The sequence below is a fragment of the Hakea prostrata genome, chromosome 7, assembly GCF_041222555.1.
Source record: "Hakea prostrata isolate BN-2017 chromosome 7, UWA_Hpros_2, whole genome shotgun sequence".
NCBI lineage: Eukaryota > Viridiplantae > Streptophyta > Magnoliopsida > Proteales > Proteaceae > Hakea > Hakea prostrata.
The window spans coordinates 38,761,088-38,768,748 of NC_142606.1; the positions used below are offsets into that span (position 1 = coordinate 38,761,088).

At 33.8% G+C, this 7,661-nt stretch overlaps 2 non-coding genes across 2 annotated transcripts; one reads left to right on the top strand and one right to left on the bottom strand.

The window, feature by feature from the left end:
- The first annotated feature begins 3,899 nt into the window (after positions 1 to 3,899).
- On the top strand, positions 3,900 to 4,117 carry LOC149011076 (small nucleolar RNA U3). The gene has a single exon (XR_016174933.1). It is a non-coding gene; the product is annotated as a small nucleolar RNA U3 (small nucleolar RNA).
- A 2,640-nt stretch (positions 4,118 to 6,757) lies between these two features.
- LOC149011077 (small nucleolar RNA U3) lies at positions 6,758 to 6,969 on the bottom strand. The gene has a single exon (XR_016174940.1). It is a non-coding gene; the product is annotated as a small nucleolar RNA U3 (small nucleolar RNA).
- Positions 6,970 to 7,661: the final 692 nt, after the last annotated feature.

Here is a 7,661-nt window from a genome sequence, read left to right on the forward strand (position 1 = left end):
GCGGTTGGGCCACATCTGACGCTTTCGTTTTGCAGGTCCTCTCAAGGAAATTAAGGGCTGAACATATTTTGGACGCATCAGTTTTCAATCCTTTTTTGAGGATTTTGAAGGATTTCCTGAAAGTGTTGGACTATTGGAGAATCTACAAGTATTAAAAGCTGAAAGGTGCGGTAGACTAGTAAAGCTACCAAAGATCAATGGGTAGAATGAGGTGTTTGCATACCCGTAATATGATTGGAACCAATATTTCAGAATTCCCTAGTGATTTTTCAATGCTCTCAAATTTGAGGTGTTGGAAATGTCTTGGAGCTTGAATCTTTCCCAATAGCTCTGAGCCACTTGAAGAAGTTTAGGAAATTAAAGCTTGAAGATTGCGAGCTGATGGAAGACCTTCTAGAAGTTTCCTCAAGTTTATTTGAACTTCAGTGTGTCCGCAGTAATTCACGGGAAGGAATATTCGACATCTCAGGGCTGAAATATTTGAAGGTGTTAATGCTTGGGGATTGTGAAAAACAGTGGATATGCCATTGCTCCATGTTGATCAGGTGAAATTGTGTGAGTTATTCTTTGAGCACGAGGACGGGGGAACCACTGGCCTTCAAAAGCCTATCGATCCAGCCCTAACGGTAGCAGATTTCTTCACTTGGTGATCATGTGTTTGCTTCAAGAACTCATCGTGATCCTGTGTGAAATTCAAATAAAATTTGTTTCATTCTTCAAAGAGCATAGTGAAGATTAAAAATCATGATAAACAGAATCTCCTTGTAAGGATCTTCAATTGAAATTTTTTTTACTCTTGCATAAACAAAGAAAGATTACATAGCATGATCACCCTGCCTAACTGACCTTCTAAAGCCTGCTTCGAACAAAATTAGAGGTGACCTGAACTGGGCAAACCTCAAGCTGAAGCAGGGTGCAATAGATATAATGAAGCCAGGGGTTTTAGCCTGATTCTTATGACATCATTTTTAGCGATTGTTGTGAGATCTCCTTCTATTATTCTTCTACATGGTAGAAAATTCTTCTTCTTTGTCCATAGACATAACATGCCTTGTTAAATCTCTGTGTGTTTTCGTTTTTGTTTATTTTGTGATTCGTTATTTTATGGCTTTTGTTATAATAATTTGCATTATTTTTCATGTCAAGCAAGTTGTTGATCATTGTCTCTCTTAACAAGGATCTTCATAATCTAGGATGAGCTAGATATCTATAGTGATACCGCTTCTTGATCTAAAGTAAACTTTCTCATACATGCTTTTGATTGCGTTCAAACGGACTCTGAACAAGGGAAGACGTGAAGTATCCTTAATGCCATCTCTGGATTTGTTAAAAAAATAAGAAGAAGAAGAACAAAATAACAATAACAATAATTCGGACAATCTTCCCAAGTTATCACACGCAGGGTCATAGGATGAAGAAAAATAGTAATAATAACTGTGACTACATATATTAGAAAATGGAATAATTCACTAGCCTTATAGGTTCAAAAATATCCTTGTGGGTTTGAATTCATTGAAAATCATTTTTTAGATTCCACTTACTGGATTGCAAGAAGGAATAGGTTCGAAATTTGACCATTAAGGGATTGTAATGGTAATTCATTTGCTGTTTATACGTGAGAAATAGTTTTTGTTGTTTTTATGCATTTTTTTATTGATTTGAGTTGCAAAAATCATACATGGTTATATGCAAAAAAATGTTTCCTCAACAAATTATTGAATTTTTAGGATTTCAAAGTTAGAGGTTGTGTTTTGATGTTTAAAAAAAATAAGAATGTCCATCTACTTTTTAAAGAAAAGCATTTTTTTTGGGTGAGAAATTGGTGTTTTTCAAACTGAGATCAAAATTGTGCCCAAGTACCAATTTGTTTCAAAAATGAAGGGGAAAAAATGCAGGAAACAGAGTGAATAACATATACATGATTTGGACCTCTTTTTATTTCAAAAATAGGATAAAAAAACATAAGAAACAACCCCTAAATGAGAAAAAAAAAAATTCCTGAACGAAATCAGCAGAGTGAATCATTTGGATCGACTTGGATAATCAAGAGTCAAGAGTGAATCCTAAGTTATGCATGTACTTCATACAAGCTTCTTGTTTAAGTTAGCTAAGAAGAAAACCCAAGATGCTGGGCTGGACATGTTTTTCTTGATCAGGAAAAATTAACAATAATAGTAATCCATTTTCCTTGTAGAATCCCCCAAAATGCTGGGTTGGACAAGTTTTTCTTTGGAATTTCCTTTTAGTTTTAATGAGAAGGGGTTAGGGTGGATGGGGTAGGGTGGCTAGGCAACGAGTGAACTCCAGTTTGGATCTGCTAGGCATTTGGCAATGCCGAATGGAGCAAAGAATGTTAGGCTCCATGTTGTGTGATTACATAGAAGCATGAACTGATGTTGTACCTTTCTATTTTTTCCATATGTGGAAATTGTTTGGTTGTTGACATGCTGACAATTGTGAATGCAGTACCCAGAAATGAAACCACCTTCTTCCCCAACTCCATCGAAGCCTTCGAGTTGAAGCTATTGAACAGTGCATGATATCGGGCCTTACTGGAAGAACTTTTCCTGGACCATGTTGAGGGTGAACTACTACTATGTTTTCATTCTCTTTATTGGTTTATTGTTTTTGAGTTATAGTTTATTTACTTTAACTAATATGGTTTGCATTTTCTCCCTTTAGAATTAGAGAGGGAATTTTACATGAGATGTGAAGTGGGATGTGAGAGTTATTGTTTCTTAGTTATTCGGGAGTGTTAAAGGTACCCTCCGTTGCTCATTGATCATGAACATCCTTGCCCAGGTCCCTTTTTGCATTTGGATATGAAATCTGCAGGAATTTTGCCCTTAAAACTTCAACACCGGAGCCTGTATTACCATGATCAACCATGGGGGAAATGTTAGGGTTTTTATTTTCTGTTAGCATGCTGCAGAAATCATATTGTTATTATCAAGTATTTTGGATCCTGAACATGAAATGTGTTAAATTTATATGAGACAAATGTTTCAGTTGTCATGGAACCAGTCAGCTGTCACCATTACCCCTAAACATGGACCAGATTACAGGGGGAAATAGGGTGACAAAAACTAGTGATTTTCTAGAGGGCAAAGAAACAGTAGATTGCCATGTTTTACTAAAGCAGTATTTGGTCGTCTAGAATTTGCTTAAACATTTAGTTTGTGGTGGAGCACTTACCCTTGAGTTAAAAATATTGTGGAATGTCATGGATACCTAATGGATCAGAACAGAAGGTCCATGTTTGAGCAGAGTCATTGTGAAATAAGTACAAAGGGCCTGAATTGAATCTGAAGTTAGATCTGCATGCGCCCACTACTTATCAAGCGGAGAAGTGGGCTCGGGTGATTCAGGCCTAGCGAAGCTCACACGAACTTCAACTAAGTTATGAGTCCTAAGTTATGCATGTCTTTCATACAAGCTTCTTCTTTGTTTAAGTTAGGCAAGAAGAAAACCCAAGATGTGTGCTATGAACATAGCTTCCGCGAGAGGGTTGGAGTCATTGCGGATGGGCTAGAAACCGTGCCTCTTGCAATTTTGTTACGGCTGGCTGGCTGGCTACCTCAATCTTCAATCTTCTCTTGTTGGAACCCGTGGCATGCAGTGAGGATGAATAGCTAAATTCTGAATTGCTCAATCGTCTTTCTTCCCATATTTTGGTTTTAAATTCTTTATTCCCACAAGCCAGGTGGAAAGATATTAATGGTTGGTTTTAACGGATTTTACCTGAACATAGATTTTAAAAGTAGAACCGAAAAAGAAAAAAACGATTAACTTCTCATTCGCATTTCAATTCGGTGTTTTCTGCCTCATGGTTTAGTCCCACATCGGTGAAAGAGGTAGCCACGTGTCGATTATTTATGAAGTACGTCAGCATGAATGGTACGACCTTACTTGAACAGGATCTGTTCTATAGGCTCGTACCTCTGTATCCTTGAGTTCTAAGGAGACAGGAATCTAAGTCTGGTGGATGAATCATGACCGTGCGATCAGAGCGTGATTAACGGTTCTGTTGAGGTTTATAAAACTCCAGCAAGCTGTAGAGGATCGTTCTCACGGTTGATACCAATCGTGGGGTGGTTGCACGGCTGTCTGACAGACTCCAAAAATTCTTTTTTCTTCATTTCTCGATTTTATAAAAGTTGGAAGTCAATTTTACCCATTGTTAGAATTACTAAACCTATAACTATGCTTCAAATTATTGATATTTACCCTCACTTTATAAATTTATGTGAAATCCTAAATAATATTAGTAATATTTTTTTTACATGAGTTCCTTCATTTCCATTTGAAACATGGCGCACCCCTCTAAAATTAAAACCTTACAAAGCTCCCTCCACACTTCACACTGTTAGTGAAGGTACACAGTGAACTGATTAAAGTCAAGAAATTTGTCTATATATTGTGGTCATATAGTGATAAGATGATCATGCAAGAGTTTTTTTAATTTGAGAAAAATTTCGGTCATATAATTTGGGATAATATGGCGACATCAAAATATTGTTTAGGATTCTAAAATGAATATTAAAAACATTACTTATGATTATGTATAAATTTATTAAGTGTGGGTGAAAAAGTAAAATCATATCACGGTTAAAAGAAAACAGATGGTGTGAATTGTGGACCGGGGTGGGGGGAAGCGGGGCTTTGTAAGATTTTGATTTTCGAGAAGTGTTGAGTGTCTCTAATTGAAATGGAGGGGGTTCGTATAAAACTTTTTTATTTTATTTTAAATAAATTTAATCAAATGCAGGTAAAATTGTCAAATTAAAGTTAAAACCTAACGGTGTCAAATATAGAGGTGGGCTTTGTAAGATTTCAATTTTGAGGGGGGTGCACTGAATTTCTAATGGAAATCATATAAAAAAATTAAAATAATAATAATAATAATATTCCTAAGGTTTGTTATCTCTTACTTGCCTTTTATCCTAAGTAACTATAAAATAAGAGTGCAATTGGTATTCTATATGGTTTTTCTAAATGAATGTGATATTGGCTTTTGAGGTTTCTTAATACAAAATAAACATTGTCCACCAAACCTCAATAATTTTATATTCAGTTAGAGATGTGGGTGGCAGTAATAATTTTACAAACATAAGGCCATAAGGGATTGAATTTTTTTTGGTGTGAAGATAAGGGTTTGATTAGTAACAAAGCTATGGCATAAGCAAACGTCACTCGTTATTCTTAAACAATAACAAAAACTCAAAATTTTTTTTTTTTGTGGGGGGTTGGTTTTGAAAAATACTAAGCTGCCACATCATTAATTAAGTACGAGAGCTTGGCAAGAGGACATTAGTAATTTAAGGCAAAGTTTAAGAATGAATTAGTAAATTTTTTGAAAAAAAATAATTTAAAAAAATAGAAGGATAAGATAATAAGTATTCTTTAATAAAAGAGTTTTTTACGTGGCTTTTTTAGTTAATCATAAACTAATATTGGGTTCCCTTAGCAAAATATATTACGTATGGATCCCAACCAAACTAGCATCATTAGCCGCCGTTAAGTTTATTCAAATTCAAAACGTGGAGGGACCAAAGTGCCCTTAGATTATTTAATACATTGTGTTAATATATGGTTTTAAAAGAGATAATTGGTTAATTATATGGTTAAAATACATTGTGTCCCAAATAAAGAAAGAGAATATAGTAATACAATGTATTAAATAACTTGAGGGGTATTTTGGTCTCTTTACGTTTAAAATTTGAATATATTTAACGACGGTTAACAGTATTAGTCTGGTTGGGACCAATACGTAATATATTATATTAAATGGACCCAACATTAGTTTCTGGTCCACTAAGGGGACCCATTAGTAAAAAGCTCTTAATAAAAAAAAATTCTATCGAAATAAAAAGGGGGAAAATATGAAATATTTGAGTCTACCAGACAGCCATGCCACCACCCTTTTTTTTTTTTTTTGGTAAACAACACTTCATTCAATCAGGGAATTAAAAAAAGAACAGACACACAAAGAAAAGAAAAATATAGACACAACTGCATGAATACACCAGGTTCGAACCGAACCAAGGAGCGGAAAGTGACCAAACTGTCGTACATGCAATAGACAGGGTCATCTAGGCTAAGGGTTGGGTCAAGTCCAAAATGGGACATGCATTTTGGGTTTTTGAATTACTCCCCCAATCTTAACTTTGCCTCAAATTAATGATACCCCTATAGTTAAAGGTCACTGGTTACTGATGATATGATATTTCAGTATTTTTTTTTAAAACCTCAAAATAATCCTGAAGATTTATTATTACTTACCCTTATATGCCATTTCATCTGCTTCTAATTCTCTAAAATCCAAAATAACTAGAATTAAGGGCAAGAGCGATATTCTATATTTTTTTTCCTAGTAGACTCTATATGGTTTTTTTAAATAAATGTAATATCATTTTTTTTATGATTTTTTAATTCTAACAAAGTACCAAATACACATTTTACACCCAACTTTAACAATTTTGAACATAGTTAAATATGAAGATTGACAATAATAATTTCATAAAGAGTAAGATTAAATTAGTATATTAAACTCTACTATAAAGCGACATTGACATTAAATTTATTTTAAAGTTTTTGAGAAACATAGATTGTCATGTCTTTAATTAACTAAAAAGAGCTTAATGGCAAGGTGAAATTAGTAATTTCAGGTGAAATAAACATGAATAAGGTAATAAAGTTTTTCTTTAATAATCTGTACATTTTCATCAAAATATAAAAAGAAAAAGTAAAATGTTAGAATCTATCCGATCGTGCAGCCACCCCATGATTGGAATTTTTAGAGAACATCCTCTACAGCTTGCTGGGCTTATATTAAGCTCAATAGAACTGTTAAAAATGCTTTGATCACACGGCCACCATTAATCTACCAGACTTAGGTTTCTGTCTCCTTAGAACTCATGGATATAGAGGTACGAGCCAATAGAACAGATCCTGTTCAAGTAAGGTCGTGACGTTCATGGTTGCACAAATCATTAATTACTAAACGTTAACATTCTTTTTTCTGATGTGGATATAAATATTGAAACATAAGAAATGGGGCCGCTTGTCTGTCCAATATCATGTTAGGTTTCCACTGTCCACGGTTCCACCCATGGTTTATCTGTCTTTAATTTATTGGGTCTCATGTCCAACTCATATGTTCTTTGAGTTTTTCACCTTAAAAAAATGGATTAATGGTTAGTCATTGTTTTAGTCTCCAGAAGGACTAGTAATAGACTTACCCAAAATAAATAAATAAAATGGACTAGTAGAGAATTAAAACCAACACTATTTCTTTAAATAAATAGTTTGATTTAGTTTATATTGCTATAAAATTAAAAATTAAATTGTACCTAAAATTTTCTTCTTATAGGTTAGTATTATTTCAATTGCCTCCAGTATATCAAACTTATTCTTCAAAATTTCAAAAAAGAAAAAAAAATAATTGTGTTAAAAATTAAAATACAATTTAATATATAGAATAACTAGAAACAATAGCCACAAATATGTTAAGGTTAAAGTTTAAGCACAATGTTACTATAAGTCTATCTGACAGGACATTCAATAAGTAGTCCCTATAGAAATCTTTATCTCTTGTCTTTATAGAAGACTGACTTGTTGTTAGTGTTATTTTTCCAAAAAAAAATTTTAAAATCATTAAA